This window comes from Falco punctatus (genome assembly GCF_963210335.1).
Source record: "Falco punctatus genome assembly, chromosome: 3".
NCBI lineage: Eukaryota > Metazoa > Chordata > Aves > Falconiformes > Falconidae > Falco > Falco punctatus.
Genome location: NC_137582.1, coordinates 37,790,382 through 37,802,794, shown reverse-complemented (window position 1 = coordinate 37,802,794; position 12,413 = coordinate 37,790,382). Strand labels below are relative to the sequence as shown.

Sequence of the window (12,413 nt, the reverse complement as noted above, 5' to 3'; positions counted from 1 at the left end):
CCTGCGCCCCGCTCCGCTGTCCCTGGGGGGAGGAGGTGGGGGGCGGGGGGACCTCCCGGAGGGCCCCGTCCCGGACCGGGGGTTACCCGGGCTGCTGGCACGCGGCGGACTTCGCCCCCCAACCTCCCCCCGCCATTAGCTCGTCTGCAGAAATCCCTGAGGATTAACAAAAGACAGTGAGTGAATGCACCAGGAGGTGTTTTTAAGTGTAGAAGAAGCTCAAGTTCTAAAAGACAGAGCTGTAGCCAGCTGTGGTTTCCTGGGTAAATTCAGAGTGACAAAAACTGGTGCTTTGGTGTAGGTGAAAAGGCTTGGAATAAAGTAGGGTATGAGAAGTATGTGTAGCATCCCCTTCACATCTCCTGCCCAGTGTACTTTCTTGAGTTTTGAGTTCTATGTCACTTTTTCTGCTCTGCTTGAGCTCGAGTCTGACCTGATTCCATAACCCCTCTCCCTTCTCAGAAGGGCGCTGACCTAAGGGCATAGATGTGAATATCAAGGAGCAAGTACATGGAGTCAGTTGAAGTGTGGACTGCTCAGGATGGTTTTCTCCTGTTTTCTGGTATTGCAATTATGTCACTTCATTCACATACGAGGAGGTATTTGGCCCTGTTTACTTGCCCGTGGACTACACTCTGCTTTGGACTTCTCTTGAGTTTTTCTTTGGAAAAAAGTTTAAGCAATCCTTCAGAAGTGTTCTGACAAGATTCAAGAGTGAGGGTGTTTTCCACCCTTTCAAGATTGACTTTAGTAACTGTTTAATGTCACTACTGTACTATTTGGGCAAGGGACAGTGATTGATATCAACAGAGCTCCACACAAAGGCCAAGTGCCGGTGCTTGCTTTTTCCCCTAATGTGTGCCGGGCTGGATGTGACGTCTGGCTCGGACCTTGAATTTGGTCAAGGATTTTGCCTCGCTAATAGCTACATGATCTAGTTCTTAGATGTGTCTTACACCGTCACTCTTTTTTTCTTTTATTGTCTTCTTTTCCCTTCTCTGCCAAATGCTGTCTGAAAACATCCCCCCGTGCACATTTGAATTTGCTGCTGTGTGCAGGTCAGAGAATGCCACAGTGCTCTTCTTTTTTGGGGGAACAGTACCTGATGAAATGCAAGCAAATTTATGACTAACTGTTTCTAGGGTCTGGCACTTACAGACTGGTCTCATGGGTCTTGAAAAAACTGCACTATAAAGCTCCCGTCCTGCAAAACCATATCCACAAGATCAACTTCCCTTCTAGGCAAGTAGTTCTTCCAATTTCTTATGATAGTACATGCGTACTCACAAAATGAGATATTCTATGTAGATGCTAGGAAATTGTCAAGGTGTAAAATATATATAAAAAAATCTTTAGCTCCTTTGGTTATGCTAGTTTTTTGGCTGAAACATCAGAAAGACTGATAATTGCCTCAATTTAGATTTTATAAAAATAGTGTGATTGATGGGAAGTCGGTGTAGTAGCTTCACGCGTTAATGGAAATGTGACTCTGAAAGGTTATGCTAGAGTGTTAACAGCAGTTAATAGGAAAAGTACTCTTTTCTTGGGAAGAGGCAGGGTCTTGTCTGCTGGTTTTTAAGAAGATGAACTGTCTGTCCATTGAATGTATATGGAATTTTTTCTGTAGTCAAAGTGACAAATAGATGGTGTGACCTGATCCTGTATTTAGATCCCAATCGATCCCTGTTATGTGACCTAGCCCTGGACTGTGACACTTACAGTTCAGATATTATTTGACGTATTTGTATTAAGCTTTGACTGTAACATGTATGTGCTTTATAAAATAACTTGAACTTTACATGCATTTTGTTGTCAAAGCACTCCTTTTAGTGATTTAGCAATGATTCTTTTCTGAAAAGATTACTTGCAGAAAGGTCAAACACAAGTCTTCAGAAGACTATGTTCAGCAGATGGAATTGTCTATTCTTTAAAGAAAGAACAGACACTGACCAGTTGAAATACTAAAAGAAAAAACTTGGGACTGTTTATATGAGTATTATCTTAACAGCCCATTTTAATCAAGAACTTGTGAAAGGAGTCTTGAAGGTGTAAAAGTTTATCCCATCTGAGACTTACCTAGTCTAAATGATTGATACCAGTTTGCCCGTTTTGTGAAATGCCGTTGGTGCCGTAGAGAGCTCTCCCTTGGGAGCTGAATTAAGCTGCAGCTTAAAACCTTTGGGGGAGAAAATAAAACTGAAATATTTCTGTAGGAACTTCCCAGGCATTAGGTGTCCTGCAACTCTTTAGTAACTCAACAATTTATAGGGGTGTTTTAATAAGAGATATATTAACTTTGCTATGTAAATACTTTTACTAAGTAAAATTACAAATAAGCAGCTTCTGAAAAGATGCAGTCTAATGCAGGGCATTAGTGAAAATATGTGCAGTTCTGTCTTTCACACTGCTTTCAGAAATGACTCTTAAAACCAGAAATGAATGTACAGCAAATTGCATAGATAACAACTGAAAGGCACTAGTAATTTTATCGGTTCATAGCTGAACATATTCCTTGATTCTGCTCAGTATAGTTTCTCTAATAAAGATTCAGTTGTCTCCTGACCTGGTCAAATTTATGCTTAGAAAAGCAGCTATTACGGCATTACATATTAACCACCACTGCAATACCAATATTCCTGGGTAGCTACATAATTGGAAAGCACATGATTTCTTGTTAAGAATCAGTTCTCAAAGCACTAAGTACTTCTGGGAAAGTTGTCTTTCTGCAGCTGTTGCTTGTCAGCTTGAAAAGATCTTTTGCTCATTACTTTAGATTTGACTTTAGGCTGCTTGCAGACTTACAGTATAGTTAGTGAATGATTGTGTTACTGGATACAATTAGTTGCAAAGTTATACATTTTAAATTTTATTTTGGAGTAAAACATATGTGCTGCAGTCGTCACAAACAGGTGGAACTCTGGAAAGCGTGGCCGCTGTTACTGATATGCTTATTTTTAAGAAGAAATGTGCTTGGTACTTAAATTATTTGCATTTAACTATGGGAGATGGGGAGAAGAAGAGACAGATTCCCTCCTATCCCATCCTCCCTCCAAAAAAAATCCAAACCACAAGAGGATCCCTACTTAACTGGGATTCAGAGTTTACTGTGCACCCAAAACTCCCATAGATACTCCAGTCCGGGAAATTCTAATCTTCTGTCATATTTAAGCAAGACCGTGGGACCTAATTTTGTCATTGCACCCTGCAGGACACCTATTGTGCTGAATTACCGTTGCTGCTTTTTCTGCACAAATGGTTTGTCCTGTCATTGGGGTATGTGCTGAAATGTCAGTATGAACTGACACATGGTTTTTAACGCAGAATTGTATCTCAGTTCACTCAGATGTAATGTACATATCTTTTTTTTTTGTTTGGTTGGTTTTTTTGTTGGTTTTTTTTTTTTTTTTTTTTTTTTTTTTTTGTGAGAATTCAAGGTAATTTTGCCAGTAGAGGTTAGGAAAGAAAAAAAAAAGTATTTCTGGAAAACTATTAAGAATTGTGGCAGTGTGTGAAGCTCACAGGAAAATTTTGTTATCAAGCTGTGGAAAAGCTTATTCCTTCAATAGAAAGTGGTAATTATTCTATCTTCCTGTCCTGCAGTACAGGAAGATGCCAATGAAGATTTTACCAAGAGCAACATGCCAAATAAAGAGATTTTGATAAATCACTGCTGGGAAGGGGGAGTTTCCTAAAAGCAGCGCTACCAGTGTTGAGGAGGTGGTGTGGTATAAAGCAGTAGTGGTGGGAACCTGCCTCCTCGCTCCTGGCTGCCAGGGGCACTGCCCATGTCCCCAGACACGGGTCCCCCCCAGAGCCCGGTGCCTAGGTTGGTCTTTGCCTGTGCGGGTCAGGCAGCATGGGGAGGCTTCTGCCCTGCCAGGCTTCCAGCCTGTGAGCCAGCACACTCAGCCTGAGGAGCAAGAAACTGCCCTTGCCACCACCATCGGGGTTCCCACTGCCCCTCCTGTTAAAGGTCTCTTGTATTGTAGTTGAAGTTTGATTTCAGGTGGGAAGAGGGCTGCTAGCTGAGTTCACTGAGGAGCAGGCTTGCTTTCAGAAGCGTGCTCTCAAACATCTCTCTTTAAATGAAGCAGAGCAGCCTTTCTCCAGCAGCCCCACTCCCCACTCCCCAGGTGGTGGGACGGCTGCAGGTGGGCACTGGGCACGGAGTGCGGGACGCAGCCCCCTGCTCCCGGCGGTGCTGCAGGTGAGGTGTGGGGTTTCCGGTGGGCACAAGGACCGGGTCTGGTCTCCATTTGTTGGCACCCAGGCTGTGCCCACCAGCCAGCCTTTACCGTGCCCGTGGGTCACATCGGCTGCCGTTCATCAGCTCCGTGGCAATGAGGCGCTGGCGTGGGTCTGTCCTCTTCACTGAGTGGAGGGTTTGAGCCCATTGTCGTCTGCTTTGGTGCCTTGGGTGAAGCTCTTGAACGTTTCAGCCAGGACAAATACTGAAAATCCTGCTTCTGCTTTAGTGAGCCACAGAGGGAAGAAGGTTGTGTGTGTGTGTGGAGTTGTTCTGTCAGTGCATTTTGTCTTACTTTTCCTACTTTAAAAAGTGCAGCTTCAGGGCTGGGGGAGGTTTAGTAGCAGCAATGGTCTTTGAAGATACTCACCCATACTGAAATTATGAAAATTTCATTGTGTTTCAGGGTCTTGGACGTACATTTAGTTTTGGTGTTGTGCTGTTAAGAGTGTTTTTCCCAAAATTATAATCAATTATGTTTTATAATTTGTGTGAAATTCTGTGTCTTTTAGTGATGGCCTTTTTTTTTACAATGTCACTTATGCAAGTACAAAAAGGCATTAATTGAACTTTTCTTTTTAATTTTCTCCTCGCCTCTCCTTCATTGCACGTTATTTGAGAAAATTTGATTGGTAACACCCATGGCAAACTGTCCCTGAAATACTACTCCATTTCTTTCTTTCTTTCCTCTTTTTTTTTGGTTTTTGTTTGTTTGTTTGTTGTTTTGTTTTTGTTAAAGAGAACTGGGAGGCTTCCTCCTGGTTTTAAAAGCAGGCAGATAGTCACTCTGGAAAGTGACGGCAACTTCGGTAGAACCACTGTGTCAGGGAGTAAAATTAAATATCTGCAATTGCATAAAACCAGAGTCTACCCAAGCAATAAGTTTCAGGTCTTAAATCTTGGAAATATAATGCAAGGTCCTAATAGTTATTTTACTTTGCTTTGGATGTATATTAATAAATGTATGTCTCCCATCACAATGATTCTGCTGAAGGGTTTAGGTGTGTTACTAAATTCATCGAAAGACATATTTTTTATCAGAAAGATTTTTTAAATTGTTATTTATTTTTTATTTTAATTTATTTTTAAATTTATTTTACTTTTATTTATTTTAGAAAAGGATATTCTGTGTCTTTCATACATAACAAAAAGATGACTAATTTCTCAAAGTGTGAAGACAAACTTAATTGTGGTAACTTCTGTGAACTTCAAGGTTTTTTTCTTTTGCTAACCATGCCTTCCCAGTCTTGAAAACTTTTACTTGATTTGTTTAGTGCACCAATGTGTTTAAATCCGCGCACTTAAAAAATGTTACAAAGCGCACTCTTTACTACCCAGGAGTTGCATTTATACCAAGGAGATGCATTTATTGCATTGTAGTTAACTATCTTGAAGATTAAGACTGTTCTTAAAAATTATTTTTTTAAAAAATCAATTGATACAAAGCAGTTGTTTAAAACAGAGATCAGTTATTGTAAATGTGGAGTTTGTAGGTCTAATCCTGCAAGCACGTGCCTGCTTAGCGCTATGTCTAACTTACAGGCTTACTTTTAAGCAAAAGACTAGTTTGCAGATTTGAAGAAAATAGTTTCAGATTTGCTGAAAATAGAGTATCTCCACTTTGAAGCTTTGAGTCATTTCTAACATTTATTTTAGTCTGGAGTTAACCTAAAATAATTCCAAACACATCTCTGTCTTTGCAGATCCCCATCACATATGTGCCTTTCTCCCTTGTTTGCAGTGAGTGTAAGGTCCATGCATTAGAGAGGCAGGGGGCAGTTAAGAAGGAAGCAAAATTACAATTACAATATGCTGTGCTAATGCAATTTACCCAGTAAACATCATTTGGCAAATCAAAACAGCTGGTGCATGCTGAGACTTGAATTCGGTTTTTTACAGAGAAAGTACACTTAAATATTATACGAAGACCTAGCAAATGTGTTTCATAAGAACAGTGTGCAGGTACTGAGTCTTTTGTTTTATCATAACTGTTTTAAAGGGCTGACTTTGAAGCAGTGGATGGATACATGTGTGCTTGTTCTGTGGTGTTTGAGCCTTTCAGTGTCTTTGATTTATGTTCTCTCCTTCGACAGAAGCTAAGACAGCAAGTGACCTGAAATGAAAATGTGTGAAGAGCTAGAAGTTGTTCTAACCTACAAAAGTGGATCAAATAACAATGTAAACTTTAAAACTAAAAAGAATATATGAGTGGTCACTAATAGCTTTTTCTATTGTTTTAAATTACATTCAGAAATTGTTTTCAAAATATTCAAGTCACATATTTCAAAATACTGGTGAAGGACCAAAGCTAAACATCTTTGTCCTGACTCTTTGCCCTGCACCACAATTACTACTGTCTAATTAATCAGTCTTTAATAAGCTGTTGTGATTTCAGAAACATATACTAGATTGCTCTACTTTGCATTGAAAATGTAAGTCTCTTTCAAGGTAGATTCCTATTAAAAAAAAAGCATTTAATTTTGAAGGAACAATAGCAATAGCAGATGCAGCTAATGAAGGTTAGTAATTCAATAGTAAAGATTTCCTGACTCAGCAGTTTTTAGCCCCTTCCTCTCCAGAAGTATTGGAGAAATATGATGTACATCTCTTATTTTTTATCCTTGGATTATTTGTTTTATTTCTGGGCCATACCATTTTGAAAGGAAAAATATATTGCTAGTAATTCACAGGCTGTTTCACAGGCAGCGTTCCATTTTGCCACCTGTTTTATTTGATGCGTTTTTATATGGGCACTGAGAAGCTGTGGCATTTTCAGTGGGTGTCACACCCAGCGTTGTTTCTTATCTTGCCTAACCCAGATGATACAATTTAGTGGCTTTTTTCTGTGTATGGTTAAGATTAGGGCATGGCTGTAGGCAAGGCAGCTGGTTAGACTGTGACTGGGACATTTAAGGAGATTAACGGAGGCTGTAGTGGAGGGACATGGGCCCCTTCGGGAGTGTTAGTCCATTACTGGGAACCTGGACCCCTAAGTATGGAGTGATTTTATAAGGTGGTAGATTTGCCATATCTTCTTCCATGGAAGCAGAGTCTTGCAGATGTCATGGCATCATATATGTTGTCTTCAGTTGCTTCTGAGGAACACCCTGGAAAGAGATCCCTGTGCCATAATGTCTGCACATTTCTGTTATGATCCCTTAAGGCATTCCTGATACTGCTGGTACACCCATAGCTGGGGTACTCCTGGGTAAAACACCAGTCTCAAATCTGTGGCATCCTTCTTGCACTTCTCCTGCCCCAACTCAATATTCCCTGTCCCCTCCTCTGCTCCTAAGGGTCTTGTTTGAATGCAAACATTATCCAGTGGTGCTCATAACACAGCTTGTGAACCTAGGCAAAAGGTCTTCCCCAGTGCTTGCCGGTGCATATACTAGTAGGTCAAAACCTGAACCATTTGCTTCCATGGGTCTGGAGTGAGACACTCAGGAGCTGTACGAACAGCTTCCTCTAGCCGCAGATTGTGGGGCACAAGCTAAAACTGCTGTCCTGTCCATTTCCCTGGCATGTAAACCTCTCGTCCTCACTGGGAACAGCTTTTAGGCTATAATCAGAACTCCTCACTACTCTTAGTTTGGCAAGCAGAAGACATGGGAACTTTCTGGGATTGTGTGTTTCTAGGAAAAGAGGTTCTAGGGAAGTGAGTCTCTAGGGGACAAGATACAAAGCAGGTACCAAATGTTCTAATTCTGGTAAAAGGAAAAAAAACCCAACCTTTACTATTGTATAAACCAAGACACCTTGGCCCTTAGCACTTGGATAAGGTGAGCGGAGAACGTACCCATACAGAGTAGGGCTCACGGTCTCGGTGTGGTACCGAGAACTCCGCTGGCCCCACGGCAGCCAGTGACCATGAGCCCCCTGGCAGCAGCAGCCCCTCCTGCTGCCTCACCATAATTGAGTAAAACAGCAGAAACAAAATGTGTGCTACATGTGCAAGCTGCAAAATTGTTAAAAGGCCAAGTCTGTCTCACAAGCAGTATTTTAGCTGATACAGCAGTACATAGGTGACTGCAAATGTAACATTATAAAAACTGAAATACCAGGAGAGTTTTCCCTTGAAACTGGATTACTTAAAAGAATGATGTGAAGATATAATGGTGCATGACCACGGCTGTCATCTCCACCAGTTAGACTCCATCGCCCAGGGATTGATCTTTCTTGGGCTAGGTTGTCAACACACTTCAGCATGTGGATATTAGTGTGCGTACAGGTTACCAGCAGTTGTCCAGTGTATGGAAAATGCCAGCAATTACCAGCTTTTCCACTTTTTCTCCTTGAAAGATTGTCATCCTCTTCCTATTCTGTCCTTCCTGTTCACATTGGTTGGAGTCCATGCGAGGATCAAGGCTGTGTTCCCCATGTAACAAGTGTCCTGTGTTCATCTAGAAGCCACCTGATGAAGGATCCTACAATAACCTTTAACCAGGTGCTGGCATCAGGCTTAAGCTCCTGGAAATCTGCCTCTCATTGACTCTGTCAAAAGATACCCTCTTAGCTATTGCCCTGCAAAGAAGCCCTCCACTATCAGTAACTTTAGGTAGGCAAATTACCTTAGGATCCCACCAAGGAAACTTAAGCCTACATTGACCTTTCAAACTTATCTAATTCCAAAATGGAGATCTACCAAAGCAGTCAAGAAATTTCTGTGGTCAGGCCAGTACAGGGCAGTCCCATTAGGGAGGGGGAACAGGAGGACATCCTCCTGCTCCCTGCCCAGGAGGTGTTTCCAACATGAGCTTCAGAATGGGATCAAGGCATTTTCCCTGAGACACATCTGTAGAAAATCAAATGGGATGCCTGCTTCCATCCCTTGGCTCTCTGAATTCAGTGGGGTACCTACCTCCCAGGCCCTTCTGGTGCCAATTAAATCTGGTTTTCCCCCTTTTCTAGAAGCATTTCAAAAAGCTTCCAGGTCCAGGGAAGTAAAAAGTGCTCAGGATTGTAAAGGTTGAAGTCAGTGTCGCAAGCCCTGGAGCACAGCTTGGACAAGTGCCTTAGGAAGAACCAGGGGGTGTATGCAAAGGCAGGAAAGGGCCAGACCAGCTGGTAAACAAACTTATTAATTACTCAGGGATTCCTTCCCTCCCTTTCCAGCCCTGCACCCAGGGTGTGCACCAGGGATGCACACCCTGGTATACCAGCCTGAGAGCGCTGAGAAGGAGCAGGCTCCACACGAATGCTAAGGTGGTGGGTCTTCACAGGGAGCTGGGGTGTGACAACCTTCCCTTCCCAGGTTGTCTGCATGGTCTGTGGGCACAGGGGAGTAGAAGGCTGCAGCATTTCGCTCTTCCCTCTAGAAACACGTTGTAAGAATACTTTGTGGTTATCTTGCCCCACCACAGATAGGAACTGAAGATCCTCAATATGGCAGACTGGTATTTCTTTTAAAATAATGTTTAAAAAAACCCCCAAATAACACGAAGGTGAAGTGGGCGTGCCATTCCCTGTGCCATGCTAATTATCAAAATTCTGGAGATTGTCTTTAAATAAACTCAAGGACTAGCCCTTTTCTTTTTCCCTATCAGCTCTCCTAGCTGTCCCGAGGAAGCCTGCCAGAATGAAACCAGCCTGGTGATAAACTTCTGCAGAGGTAGCCTGACACACAGGTGTGAGCCTGGATATCACAGCAGGAGGTGGACTGACGGCTGGGTGGGACGGAGGTGGGGTCAGTTCATGACTTGCCTGTGCTGACAACCCCTGGGGTAACAGCTGGGATGAAGCTCTGCTTACATCCTAGGCTACATGTGTCTGTCAGGAGCTGAGCCGCTGCTCAGCACCTTGACATCTTGCAGCGTGTTGGCATCCCTGCACTCAGAGCAAACAAGGAGAGTAGTTGTTTCAGAATAAAATGACAAAGCCATGCATATGTGTGTAGTGGTAGCTGGCACCATGGCACAGCCAGCTCCCATGTCGCTTTTCGCTTGTTAAATTACATCACCGTTTGACTGGTCCTGTTTTAACTGGGGCACCTGACAAATGGGAAGAGGAGGAGGGGAAAAAGCAGGTAAGCTGGAAATCACCGTCATCTTTCATCCAGGCAGCAGTTTGCATGTTGCTCTGGAGGTGAGACAGGCTTCGGTGATGCTACATGTGAAATCACTGCTGCATGCTGCATGTCAATCCAACAGAGACAGCAGCTAAACAAAATGATAAGTCAGGTGTGAGATGTATCTGAAAAAGGGGCAGGCTAGAAAGGGGTTGCTAGCATGTATGGTGTGAGAAGGTGCAGCTTGTGCTGCACTATTTTATGGACCACATGGAGATTTATGGCACAAGGCTATAAGCCAAACAGTTTGGAAAAGATAAAGATGCAATTAGGAACGCAGGATACTTTGGTCCCAAGAGAATGAAATTGCTTGTGTGATGCCTTGTTCACTAGTGCCTATCTGCCTGCTGGTGCTCCCTGCAGTGGTCATGCTTTTTAGAATTAAATTGTCCATTTCTTACAGTTTAGAAGTATTCCTGGACATGAGGACTGGAATTAACATACAGCATTTATTTTTCAGTGTCTCTGTAATTAGCGCTGAAGAGTAAGGAGACAAAACAGATGTACACAACACAGGTATTCAAAAGTGAATAACACATGCTTCACTAAGACATCTCTAGCTTCTATTATTATCAGGATATCTCGCAAATAATGTCTTCGCTAAAAATATCTTCATCAAAAAAAGGTTGAAGGTCTTTGTTTCCCTTCCAAAGCTATTTGGAGGGGAGGAAGTGGGCTAGAGTAGAGTTTCTAAGCTGGAAAAAGCCCCAGGACAATTCTAATGCCTAGTTTTATTTATATATAAAATTGATGATCCAACAGCTTCTTGGCTGCTGCTTTATTCTAGTGTCCCCTTACTTGTAAACTGAAGAAAGGCATGTCTGTTCCCAGCCTGACAATATTATTGATAGATTATTTAGGAAAAGTTAAGTAAAACCAAGCTGGTTGACTTCTGAAAAGAGGACAAGCAGTGAAGAAAAATGCCTGGTAAGACACATGTAACTTGTTCACTCTAGCTGCCCACAAGCAGCAGAAAATTTGGCATGGCTCAAAGCATTTTTAATGTTCCAGTCAGAACTTGGTAAGATCTGCCAGCTGTAGCAAATGTTTATGCTGGCTCTGCCTGTGTGTGCAAATGCTAAGGGGTCCCCTTCCCTCACTGTTTGAGGGTGCTTGCAGTAGGATGGGGAAGAAGGACCTCTACTCCAGAGCAGTGTGGAAAGCACTGCATTGCTCCACAGAGGCAGGGCCAAAATAAAAGGTGTTGCATACGATGAAAACAGTGGCATGCTGTTTCTGATGTTGTGGTTTTTTTGTTGTTGGATTTTTTTTTTTTTTTTTTTTTTTTTTTTTTTTTGGGGGGGGGTTTGTACTTTATTAACAAGCAATCTGATTTCCCTTCTTTCTTTTCAATAACAAATGAAGATTTACTTTTCTTTTCCCTTTCTGTGCCATCTGTGAGAATCAGTTTTTTATCCTTGTAGGGCCAAGCATACAGATTGATTTCAGAGATACGTACTTCTGAATAAGATATGCAAAAAAAATGTAGCATCATTTGAAGTGGGAAGGTGGAAAAATAGTTTATTTGATTTGTAGAGTGGTAAACTGAATGAACTGCTAAGTGTAATGCTAACTGAATCCAATGGCATGCACCATAGTGATTATTATGGGGTTAACTGCCACTGTCACTCAGTACTGTCATTAACAAAGTGGTGTCAACTTGAAAGGCTGGGCTGGTTGGTGGGGTGCAGCTGGAGCCCAGCCAGGAGCCCGTGCAAATGCAAAATTCAGCTCTTTATTTTATCTGACTTAGACCTGCAGACCCTCTGGAGCTTTCACACTCAACAAGAAATCTAGAGACTCACACTGGGTGCTCCTGACCTTAGTGCATTGCCAAGATGCTGTTACTTGAATTTAGGTGGCAATAACGCTGAAGAAATAAAACGAGGTCAGGCTCATGCTCCTGGATCTGGCTGAAGAGCTAGCAGGGGTAAGACTACACCTGTCACCGAAGCTGGCAGTTCCATCTCTAGAAACAAAGGGAAGCAGGAGGGAAGGGAAAGCTGCCATTCTGAAGAAGAAATTTTTCCGTCTCTATCTGCACTTAAGAGTGAAAAAACCCACCTTTGACAAAAGAAAAGATCCAAAGCACAGCAGTCG

At 42.3% G+C, this 12,413-nt stretch overlaps 1 long non-coding RNA gene across 6 annotated transcripts in view; it reads left to right on the top strand.

Moving 5' to 3' along the window:
* The first annotated feature begins 170 nt into the window (after positions 1 to 170).
* The window catches only part of LOC308061423, a 37,645-nt gene continuing 25,402 nt past the window's right edge, over positions 171 to 12,413 (top strand). For 5 of the 6 annotated variants that reach the window (XR_013927210.1, XR_013927211.1, XR_013927213.1 and 2 more), the window contains exon 1: positions 171 to 10,839. This is a non-coding gene — a long non-coding RNA (uncharacterized lncRNA). The remainder of the gene's footprint in view (positions 10,840 to 12,413) is intronic. The other variant, XR_013927212.1, reaches the window with a different exon arrangement.